Source organism: Chinchilla lanigera, unplaced genomic scaffold (assembly GCF_000276665.1).
Source record: "Chinchilla lanigera isolate Chin_1 unplaced genomic scaffold, ChiLan1.0 scaffold00159, whole genome shotgun sequence".
NCBI classification, from domain to species: domain Eukaryota; kingdom Metazoa; phylum Chordata; class Mammalia; order Rodentia; family Chinchillidae; genus Chinchilla; species Chinchilla lanigera.
In genome coordinates, this window is record NW_004955560.1 from 624,251 (window position 1) to 636,902 (window position 12,652).

Sequence of the window (12,652 nt, forward strand, 5' to 3'; positions counted from 1 at the left end):
GAGCAGGGAACTCAGTGTGGGAGACATAAGGCCTGGCCTTCTCCTCCACTGTTGACCCCACGGCCCAATGCTTTATTCTCTCCCAGAAATTCTCTAAGTTCACCTCGGCTCCTGGTAAAAAATGCAAATCCTTTCTCTGGGTCACACAGGTTCTACCAGGAAACTTGGGTTGAGATCTAGGAATCTCCCCGTGAAATCCCTGAGCAACACATGGAGTCACTTTCCTGAGCCCCACCTTGAGAGTCCCTGTCCTGAGCCCCATGTGGAGAATCACTGTCCTGTGCTGTCTTCCCATCAGTCACCTGCATTTCTTCCCAAAGTGCGCTCTTTTCCCAGACTCCAGTGCCCCAGCAGCATTTGCACCCCTCCTGCCCTCAGCCCAGGGCCATGTGGGTTGGACCTGGGTCTACCATAGCACAGGGCACAAGGCCCTGGATGCTTGGAATCTGTGGCTGAGACGCGAAGACAACCAGGAGGGGTGGAGAAAGCAGCCTCTTCCCCCTTTGGAGCAGTACTGGACTGGGTGACCAGCAGTCCTGGGTGGCCATGGGTGAAACAGTGCCCCTTAACCAACTGCCCAGCCACCCATTGCTTGGCATTCACCTGAAAAACAGCGAGTGAACCAGACACGAGCCTGTGCTTGGGGGCGATGGGGGGCAGGCAGGGAAAACAGCGCCTGTGTCCATTTGTATATCAAGGACAGCGCGGCTTCACTGTCCTTCAGCGCTCCACTCTGCCAGTGAGAGCCACGATCCAAACACATTACTGTAAGAAGCCGTGAAACCAAAGTTTTGAATTTTTCTCAAGAATTCCATTTTTAATATCAAAACATCACCCAGCCCGTGTGCCTCATAAAAATAAGTGGATGTTTTCATTCATGAACCCATAAAGCAGATGAAAGTTGGAAGCCACCTAGTGCTTTCCATGCAGCTCATCCAGGTTGTCCAGACTTGGAGAAGAAACCATTTTATGTTCTGCCCATGGGGGAAACTGAGGAGACATCAGAGCCAGGTCCTGGGGTGACTGTGGAAAAGTTCCCACCAAGCACCCTGATTCAGAAGCACATCTCTCTGGGGGATGGAGCACAGCCCAGAGCCCATAGGCAGTATTTCCAGCTGCTGTCCCTGTCCCCAGGGCCTCCGGTCCTTCAGAGGCTCCTCTCCTCACACCTCTGCTTCTGCTGCCCCTTCTCCCCGAAATACTATCTCATCCTTTCCCTGCCATCCAGTACCTATCCCACATTACTCACTGTCTCCAGCACCTGGGATTCACCGAGCGGCTTCAGTCCCTGACTCCACAGCACTGTAACCCTGAAGACACCGTGTGGCCGTGTGGCTGTGTGGCCAGTAGCTGGCGATTCCCCACCTCCCCAAAGCACACATGGAGCATCCTACAGGCAGAATCCTGTCTGATTTATCTCGGTTTTCCAGGATGGATTGCCTTGCCAGGCATGGAATAACTGCTCACTAAGCACTTCTTGAAGGGGTCAATGGATGAACCAACACAGACCTGGGTGTTATAGGCAGCTGAGTTAGACAGAAATATTATAGGCAGTCAGACAGGGCCAGGCCCTCTAAGGAGCCAGTATGGAAGTAAAGATACCTTGCAAATGGAGATGTATTTGCCGTGGGCCAGACCTCAAGACAAAGGACTAAACAAATGTAACCACACACCTCCCTAGGTATGGGCATCAGGAAATGATATTCTAAATAGGTAGCAATCACCTTGAACAAGGCAGGAAGAGTCACTAGCCCAACCCTCCTCAGGAAAAGCCCCTGTTCTGTGTTCATGCCCTCTTGCTACATGACTCGCTTCCCCATTTGATCCTAATTTAATCAATTTTACCTGAACAATTATACTTGCAATCTTATTGGCTGACCATAGTTCTGTCCCACTCATACCCACCTTGTAATTTCCCATTCTCCCCTTGCCTCGAACCCACCTCACCTTGTGGTATTGCTCTATAAAGTTCCTGGGAAGGGTAAGGTCCTTGTCAACCCACTCGGGCCCCCTTCTGTCCCTCTCTTGGACAGAAGCTTTCTTTCTGTCAATAAATATATTCTGCTCTTAACCTCCGTTGTTCCTAAAATTTATTCTTCAGTTTTAGAGAACACGAACACATCCCAGATATTCAGGTTGGGAGTTTCTATTTTCTTGTATCATGGTCACTAAGAGAAAAAGATGCCATCTCAAACCCCACATTGTTCCTCAGGAAAGCTGAAAGGAGAAAGCCCATTCAACTTTCCAGCCAGCTTTCCCAGGGCTGAGTCCCCCACCACCACCATCTAAGGAATGTAAACACTGTGCTACAATTCAGATTCCTTTCTGGACAAATAACTTCTTCCATAAAACAAGGAGGAAGGAAACTGACTCTGTGTGTGCGTCTGTGTGTGTGTATATGTGTGTGTGTGTGTATGTGGTTGTGCTGGGCTGCAGGGAGCAAGCTTGTGTTTGTGGATGTCCTGGGTATTTGGACAATGACCACTCAGTGGGTGGGGACCCATCTCTTAAGGCCTATCCCATTTCAGGGGTGGGGAGCATGTTTGAAGGCTTTCTTCCCTGGAGAGGAAGACTAACACTCAGCCTGACTTGGGTAAGAAAACCCCAGGCTCCCACAGTGGGGCTGCTCTGGCTCCTTCAGTACAAAGGCTGGAATTGAGCTGGTGTCAGCCTCCCCCAGGGGGCTGGAGCCAGGCTGCAGACTTGTTTACCCAGCCTCAGGCCAGGCAGCCCCCAGCCCCTGCTGGGCGTCTGCTCCCTGTCTTAGAAAGAGGAGTAGTTCTTCATCCCTAAGCAACTCCCTCACACAAGCTTCAGGAAGCTAATCCTTTTTTTTTTTTTGGTTTTTCTCCGGTATCGGGAACTGAACTCATGACCTTGCGCTTGCCAGGCAGGCGCTTTGCCACTGAGCTAAATCCCCAGCCCAGGAAGCTAATCCTTAGGTAGAGAGTGGGAAGCTGCAGGGTTAGGAAAGGGAGTCTGTAGAGAGTTTTGTGTTGTTAGTAGGATGAGCTTTGCTTTGCACATCTTAGTGAGGCACATACAGGAAGAAGGAAGAGAAGAGGGGGTGAGAAGGGAGAAGGGAGAAGGGAGAACATCAGCCTTCACAGAGTCCTGTCTCATGATGCAGCTGTAGATGTGTGATCTCACTTTCCCCACTAGGTACTGAGAGTTGTGTGGCTAGATACTGGCCGAGCACCACAATACAGGTCAGAGGGCTGGAGATTGCCCAAGGCCACAAGGCTGGTGTGCATGGTCAGGAGGTACTGGGATGAGGGACACAGGCAGGAGATATGGGGGCATGTGGCAAGGGAGATGCCAGCTGCACGGAGAGGAAGATGGGAGCCACAGGGCCAGGGGACATGGGGATGGGGACACGTGGCCAAGGGAAATGGGGGCCACAGGACCAGAGGAAAGGGCGGCCATGAAGTGAATATAGCCTGGGCCAGATGATGAGCAAAGATCAGGAGGAGGAAGGTAGTTAGAGAAAACAAAAGTGAGTTTTGTTAGAAAAGTTTAAAATCAAGTCAGTTTAACTTTCTTGAGTGCTTTTCTTGTCAAGCATCACCCCATTTAATCTACAAGATTTCTGTAGGAAACTTTCACAGGTAAGGAGATGCAGACAGGTCACCCCAGCTGCCCACAGCCAGAGAGCTTGGCATGGGTGGAGTTAGGGCTCAGGCTGGGTGGCAGGGATGCCAACCACTGCTGGGGAGGACCGTGCTGCTGCTCGGCTCCAGAGGAGCAAGAAAATGAAGCATGGTCTCTGATGGACCAGCAGGGTAGCAATATGCTCCAAAACCTCACATCAGGGAGGCAGAACCTCAGGATCTCAGGGATGGGTGAGGAGAAGAGAAGCAGAGGCAGGAGTGGGGCCAGACCAGCATTTCCTGGTGGCTCATGTATCTGCAGCCCCTTCCCTCTCCTCCCAGATGTGGATCTAGCGCAGGCTTCCCCAAGGCAGGGTACTCAGCTCCTCTGAAAGGATAAATGAAGACTCTGTGAGCTCATTTGTTGGGGGCTATGGAGAGGAGATGGGTCCCCATGTTATCACTGGTTTGAACCATCACAGGCAGAGGTGACTGCAGTTTTTCAGAGGCTAGGTCTCAAAAACCAACACTGCTGCCATCTTGTTTGCTGGGTCACTCATCTTTGCAGCCCTAAGCATTCATGGAGAAGTCCAACTACCATAGGCTGCCATGTTGTAAGGAAGCCCAGGTTGCCTGCAGAGGCCCTGCATTCTGGCCAACAGCCTCAAGCAAGGCCCCTACCAAAAGCCACCATCAGCCACCAGATAGGAGAGACTTTCCAGATGACTGTGGTGCCCAGCTGTCAAGTCATCCACTGTCCATCTCTGTACCTGCTCAACAGAGACTGTAGACATCCTGGGACAGAGATGAACTATGCCATCCAGCCCTGCCAAAATCCATAACATAAGCCCGGCATAGTGGCACAAACCTGTAATCCCAGCACTCAAGGAGGCAGAAGCAGGAGAACTGCAAGTTGGAGCCCAGTCTGGACTATAAAGTGAGACTTTGCTTCAAAATTAAAGAAGAGCTGGGACGTAGCTCTCTGTGAAGGCCCTGGGTTTAATCCTCAGTGCCAACTGTCTCCACAGAATCCATGAGCACAATACATTGGTGGTTCCCTGCCACACATCTTGAGCTAGACTGTTGTACAGTGATAGTTACTTTTTCTGGAAGGGTCCTATGTCCCTTCCTTATCCCCCACACCAAATTATTCCTTTTTGGTAAACTGGTAGATACTCATGGCTACGCCTCATGGACTGCATGGCTGATCCCAGTGGCATTCTTTGATAGGGGCCCTTAAGTCCCTCTTGATGAGATGAACCATTTGCTTCCCAGCAGCCTCTCCTAACTGGTCCAGGTCCGCAATGGCCCCTTTCTCACCCCTCCCTTTAGTTGACAGCTCCCCACCCCCAGCCGCAGTCTCTTTTGGATGGCAAATGCCTTTCCACCCCTTTTGCTCCAGGGCAGAAGCTTCTTGTCCCCTCTGGAGCCCCTGGAAGCTCTCTACCACCTCCAAGCAGCCAGGGGCTCCTGGGGATGAAACTGCTTAGTGATCTCTGGTGGCAGTTCCACCCTGCTGCATGATTCCATGGTGCTTAAAATTCTTCAAAGACCTAGGTGATCTCTTGTCTCCTAAATCAGTGTCTAGTAGGAGGCTTTTCCTCCTCTCAGCAGCCATTCATTGTGGTTCCCAGTGAGGAAGCAACCCTCATTGCCACTACACAGAGCTCAAAGTCTGTAGCCCAGCTGAGGCTTGGTTTTATCTGAATTGACTCTGAAATTGCAACTAACAGCAAGAGCTGTCAGTGTTGAATGTACAATGATGGATGTTAATAGGTACTTGTTGGTACCCATAGGTAACCCTCTGAGTTCAATTTCTCTGCCTGCAGTATGCAGATAAGAATTTCTACCCAGGGCTGTGAGGACGGACTGAGAGAACGTGAGTCATCAGATACAGTAGAAGTTAGACTGATTGGAAGATGAGGTCTAACACCTTGTTATTATTTTTGCCGTATTTGTTACTATATGTGCCCATCCAGCAGCAACTCCTATTGGTTCTGCCTTCCTGCTATCCCCCATCTAGCTATTTCTTACCATCTCTTCTGCAATCACCTGGCATTCTCCTCTCTGGTCTGCTGCCTTTGTCCTGGGCACTCTGTTCCTTTATGCAGCAGCCAGAAGAGTCTTGTTAAATCCTTACCCATCTCTTCTGGACACCCAGTGCTTCAATCACATCCCTTCTTGCTCACAGTAAAGTTCTTACAGCAGCTTTGTCCTGTGCTAGGTCTCACCTCAAGGCATCCATGCCTTCCTCTTCTCTTCCTCTTCTGCCTTCTCCCCTGTTATTACTGATTCATTGTGTCAACTTGAGAAGTTTAAAGAAGCTTAACTAAGTGACTCAGTAGTTCCGACATCCTTGTACATAGACAACATGGGCTAGGACAGCTGTGCATGTCCTAGGATGTTGTAATGGTTGATACATTATGTCAACTTGAGAAATTCAGCTAAGTGGCTGAGCAGGGAGCCAGGGTCCTCACTTTGTAAACATCCTGAGCCTGTGCAAGAGGAGGGAACAGAGATAGTGTGAGTGATACACTCGTCCTAGGGCAGGAAGCCTGCATATAATAAAAGAGAAATAAGGAAGGATTCATTGCTGGTTCTTCAGAGGAGCTCCAGTCTTTGCCTTCAGTTTGGATGTCACCTCCTGGCTTCTAACACATACTGTTCTGCTTCCACCTGTGACTCTTCAGCCTTCTGGCATAGATTCTCCAGCCTTACATTGCAGACCCATTGGTCTCCTGATACAGATTTGCACAGAACATTGCAGTGAGCTCCAGACCTGGCACTGAACCTTTTAGCCTCCAGCATGCAGACATCCTCTGCATGATTCCTCATCCAACTCTATGGCTGGCCATCAAAAGCCAATCTTGTAATTTCTTATATATTTGTATATCTTGTGTTATACGTGTTTCTGTAGTAAACTCTGATTTATACACCCCTCCTTCCTGCTCCCCCTCAAACAGCACACACAAGTCTCAGAGCTCTGTGGTGTCTGTTTCTCTCATGGTGCATTGACTTCCTCCAATGTTGTGGAGGACCACCTGGGTGACTCTCCTTGAAAGAGGAGCAGTTGCTTCCATTTTGGCTGAGCCTGACCCTATTTCCATATATTGACATGTACAGAGCTGGCTAGGACTTTTCCTTATCGCTTCAATTGGCCTTAAGCAATGATATCAGTCCAGCTGAGGTGGTGATGGTAGCCTCTGAAGATGGCAGGCGCATTTCCTTGGATTCCCCCCCCCATTGTTCCTTAGTGTGAGCCTGGATGAGATGGGATGAAGAGCCAATGCCCTACGCTGTTGGCTGGGATTCAGCCTGGAGATAGAGGCTATGATTTCTTGGGGCCTGAAAGATTATACATCACAGCTGAAGCACCTGACCCCAAAACATTAGATACTATCTCAATTGTATTGTGCAGATTACTCTTTCTGCATATCCTCCTCTCTGCACTGGCAGAGGTGATTTCAGACCTCCTGCCTAGCCCGGCTCACAGCACTCACTTACTTCCCGCATTTTCACAGTCACTCATCCTCAAGCCACTCCATTCTTCATGAATGAATAAAACCTGGATTTGGCCCTGGGTGGAGGTCTCCATTCCAGATGGCCATCACTGTGGCTACACTTAGGACCCTTTGTATCCCCATAACTACAAATATGCCTAGTGTCTTTATTATCACCAAGGGTTGCACTGGAAGTAGATTGGAATTAACTCCCTAGAATTCCAATAACTCGCATGGGATTACAAATGTAAACTTCCTGGGCTGCGACAGGGGCTGGGAAGGACTGTCTACACAAGGTTGCAGTGCCATCTTCTCTCTGAGTTCTCACCTGAGCTTCCCATTTCAAACCATCCCCCTCCTCTGTCTTTGCTTTATTTTTGTGCTGTTGATTGCTTTCTTTTTAATTTGTGTTTATTGTCTACATTTCCCAATAGAATCTAAGGTCCACAAGAGCAGGGGTGGCCACTCTTTTTCCTTGCTGTGTCACTTGCGTCTGGGGCAGTACCTGGTCCAACACAGAGCCTTAGGGAGAAGGCTGGGTTGATCGTGGGCCCTGGAAGCCTTTGGTCCCCTGCTTCCATTTCCTCTTCATGAAGATGACTACTGTGCAATTCCTGCCTCTGCCACAGTTTAAAGAGCAGAACCCCCCGGCTACCCTGTTCTAGCTTGGGAATGTAAAACGATCAATGGCTTGGGCAAAGATATAATGGAAGGGGAAGGATGCAGGAATCCTAAAAAGACTGATCTCTTCTGCTTGCTGTTCAGAGGCCCCCAGGAAGCAAGTGTGGGCCTCCTTCTCAGCAATCCCTGTTGGAGGGCAGTTAACATAGGATGTGTTTAACTTTATGATGCACGTTCGGTGGAGCCCATACCGTGAGTGCTGGGCTTGATCTGCACCCACACACACGCCCCATGGTAGGAGACTGTTGCATTTCCAGGGAGGAGCTGGAGTTGCTAGTCCATCAGCCACCAGATCATGAGGGGAGACACTGGCTGTACAGCATCCTGCAGTGTTCAGCAAGTTGCCTGTGATACTCAGAACCTCATTGGGAAATGAGCTTTGTGTTAGATGATTTTATCCAGCTGTGACCAGTGTTCTGAGTCCATTTAAGGCAGGTGAGGCTGAGCTATGAAGTATGAAGTGTGATCAAAATATACAGTGAAGATTAAATTATTTTTAAATTGAGTGAAAAACACATTGCCATAAATCCTTCTCAGAATCCTCCCCTTGCTTCAGACACACTTAGCTTATCATTTCTGCTACTTTCTAAAGCAGTTCTGGAAGGTGATATGTGATCAAAAATACAGTGAAAGTTGCTACCAAGGGCCATCCAACAGAAGGGCAGGATCCTAGAAACATGACACTGTGTCCTCATCCACTTTATTCACCGGATCAGGCACCATGTGACTTTTGCTCTTCCCCAAAGTCAAAACAACCATGAAAGATCAGTGTTTTCAATCAGTCGGGACATGAGGCAGCCAGGACAGCACAGCTACAGTGCTGAGGTGAGAAGCATCCAAGGAGGAGAGCCAAGGCAAGCAGGGGCCCCTGGTTCTGACAGAGGCGAGTCATTTCCGAGCCCTGGACCCTTCTCCAGATGTGACACCGGCCGTGGTCCTGGGCTTACTTGCTCACATGGAGCAGCCTGAGCAGAGGCCTGAGAGAGAAAGAGGCTGGGGCGGGGCTCAGGGAAGAGCAGGGCCTGGGGCTCCAGGTGCCACAGGGTGACTGAGCTAATGATGGCGACACGTGCTGGACTCCACCAGGGAATGGGGGAAGTCAGCACCTTTCCACAGGACTCCTTCTCGCCATCTTTCAAAGAAAGAACACACTGTTCAGAGATTATTTCCCATAGTAGCCAGATTTTAAACATTCGTCTGCATTTTGAGTTATCTTTTGGAATTAGGTGTTATAAAAAGCACAAGGCTCTGGCTCCCTTTATTTACATTTCCCTGAAATACAACGAGAAGCCTTTTGTGTCTTTCATAACATCTTAAATTTTAAAATGACCAGCTCTGGGCTCTAAATATGGTTTGGCTGACTGAGGCTGTGTCCTGGCTCTTCCATGGATAGTTTTAAAAAACCTACTTACAAACCTCACAGTTCGATTGAGGCAATGTCTAACAAAAATACGTTATGAAACCCTAAAGTTATCTCCAGAGTTTTACAAAATTCTAAAGATGAGATGGTTTGGTCAAACATGTTTGGAAGGTGTTAGAGGAATGGTCAGAAACACAAGTCCAACATTTCAATGGTGATTTATCAGTAAGCAAAGGGATTTGAACCTATGGAGTCTTTGTAACAAGACATCTTTTCATAAGGATAACTAGAATAAACAGCATATACTATTTTAAACGTTCTGTGCACACACAAATCTTAAAGTGAGCTTTCCGCAGTTTGAAGGTGATCTATTTGCAAGGAGAACGTGAGACTATTCATATTTGCAAAAGTCAACTTTTGTCACTTTCCTATTGTCTTTAATAAAGGTTGTTACCAGGGTTTCAAAGTTTCTGGGCTTGTAGTGCTTGTGCCCAGGTGTCCATTCAACTGGGCCTCTGCTTAACAGGAAGTGAAATGTCACAGGCTCCAGGACCTGGTGCTGATTTAAGAATTCTGCACTCCACCAAATGCAGCTGGGTTCTGGTTGCCTCCCCTCCATGTAACATCCAAGACTTGGGCACATGAGCAGGGCCAGTTGTCCTTTTGCCGTCTGTGATCTAGCCACTAGATACTTACTCAATCTGTGATATGAAGATCACTCTTTCTGCATCTTTCTCTCTCTGCATGTTGCAGGGATGCTTTCAGGCCTCCTACCTAGCCCAGCTCCCAGAACTCACAAACTTCCTGCCTTTCTCTCAGTCACTCATCCCCTCTCCATGAATTAATAAAACCTGGGTTTGGCCCTGGGTTAAGGCCTTTGTCCTGGTTGCCCATTGTTCTGACTGGACTGAGGACCCTCCTGCCTCCCTACAACTACAAATATGCCTTCATGTCTTTATTCCCACCATGGCTTGCACTGACAGTGGTAACTGGAATTAATTATTGTAATTCTAATAACTTTTCCCTGGGACTACAAATGTAAACTCACCCGGATGACAATGAGGTCTGGGAAGGGCTTCCTATGCAGAGCTGCTCTAGAAAGTTGCAAAAGCAGCGGAATAAGTATGTGTAGGAGGCACAAATCTTGAGAGGGACTCATGGCAATGTGCCTTTTACTGAATACAATTTTTTATAAAACAAAAAAAGGGCTGAGGATATAGCTCAAGGGTGCAGCACCTGCCTGGCGAGGTCTTGAGTTCTATTCCTGGTACCAAAAAAAGAAAAAAGAAAAAAAGAAAAACAAAAAACCCCCCAAGAACTGACCTTATTTTTTTTAATCACAATGCATATTTTTGGGGTATTTCAATTCTCATGATCTCTATTTGACAGCGTTGAGGGGAAGACAAATACAACAACATGTGAGGAAACTAAAGTAATGCTGGGGACATGGTAGGTGCCCCAAACTTATGTCTGAGCGTGGCAACTAAATTTCCTGCCCCGTGGCTGCCAGCCCTTTATCACACATGGCTCAGAAACCACAGCGCTGCCTTCCCAGCAGTGTGACATGTGCCCTGTGGCCTGGGGGCCTCAGTGGTCACCAAAGGGGCAGCTGAGTCATGGCTTGTGGGGTCTCTGCAGCTTTGGGAAAGATCCCTGCCGCTGGAGAGGTGCAGCCATGGCTGCGGTCTCAGGGACCATTGGGCGGGTCCCTGAGGGTGGTGGGAACCTGTGCCTGTGCTCCAGGCCAGAGCAGTCTCACCCAGTTGTCTGTGCTGCCCAAAACCTGTGGTTTCCAGGCAACTGAAATGTGGACAGTGTGAATGAGGAAGGGATTTAAAATTTAGTCTTAACGCGAGTAGCCAAATGTGGCTATTGGTGACAGTGTCGGAGGATGAGGCAGAGGAAACCACACAAGTGAGGTCCTAGGAGCAGAAGGCCCTGAGGCTGCAGAACCGGTACTGGAGGTGAGGACACACGAGGCGTGGGGTGGTCACTTGCAAGTGTCTGAGTGGCCTTTTCCAGGCAGTGATGGTTTGTGAGCGAGGTGGTGATCCCAGCTCTCCTCACAGCCTCTGATCCGGCGGGAGACAAGAGATGGAGGCTCTGATCCTAGGAGATAGAGACGGGGAGTAAAGACATTGAGACTCATTTCTGCAAAAACCCAGGCATGCATGCTGGGCACTGTCCAAACCAGGTAGAGACCTGGCTCACCACTGCCTGAGTTAGGAGTCCTTAAGAAGTCCAGCAATAAAACTCCGAACAAGGTCTGCTGGGCTCCAAAGCCCTAAAAGCAAGTGTCTAACACACTGTGTCCCTGTTTTCAGTCTCCTGAGGAAGGAGAGTTGGCTCCTGGCAGTGGAATGAGACGGAAGAAGGACACCAACCCCGCAGGGCAGCCCGGGCCCTGGTCTGTCGGTGTAACAGAGCTGCGCTTTCCTCCCCAGACTTTCTGAGGGGGACCTGACTCTGTTGTCAGCCGGGCTCCTCCGGTCTCCCACTGAGCTGATGCAAGCCCAGGTCAGGCCACGCAGAGACCAGGCCTTACATTTGTGAGCCCGTAGGCTCTTCTGCATTTAAGGAACCTTCTATATAGACAGAGGCTTATTTCCATTTTAGGTATCTTCACTTTGCAAGCAATTAGCTGACTTACTGATGGAAAGGGTTTTTTGTTTTTTTTTTTTCTTTTATAACTGTTTCCTTGAAGAGCATTAAAATGTTAAATACATGAATTTGAGCAGGACGTGGTGGCACGTAGATGTAATCCCAGGATTCTGGTAAGCTGAAGCAGGAAGATCACAAATTTGAGCCCAACCTGAGCACACGAATTGTGAGAATCTGGTCTGGATTTGAAGGCTGTAAGACGTGCCCAGGCAAGCAAGCAGGAGCTGCATCAGCTGCAGGAGCTGCAGGAGCTCTGTGGGCTCAGTGCTGTCACCTGCAGGGCCTGCGAGGTGGCGCAGCATACAGAGAGCTTCAGCACCAGGGTTTGTCTCCTCTTCAGGGCCGCTGGCCAGCACCAGCCCTGGGACTGGGGTCATCAAGCAGATCCCTTTTAAAGGGAAGAGGAGGTGAAAGAAGAGAAGGGGATGCATCTGCTCAGGAAAGCACGCGCCACCAGGTGCTCAGTGAGCAGGCAGTGGGCTGCAGCAGGCGACTGTGTTTCAAGCTCACACAGGAGCTCATGGGGTTGCCATCCCCACCCCAAAGCCGGCGAAGGAGGCCAGGCCTAGGCACCTAGGTCCTGAAGCCTGTCCGTGTCACAGTGCACCATGACAGGTTATTTTTACATCTTTCCAAAGTGGAAAGGAGCACATAACTGAGCTGACCAAGTGAGATGGACAGTCAGAGAGAACCCTATTTCTGAGGTAAGTGGGGAACCCTGAGCCCCTGCTTTAAACATCAAGGTCCTTCAAGCAGCAGTTTTCACTCACTTAGAGTTGTTTCTTTGATTGCCAGGGCTGAACTTTGTCCCTTTGTAAGTGAAGCTATTTTTATTCATTCAAGTCAGTGGGAATGAATTA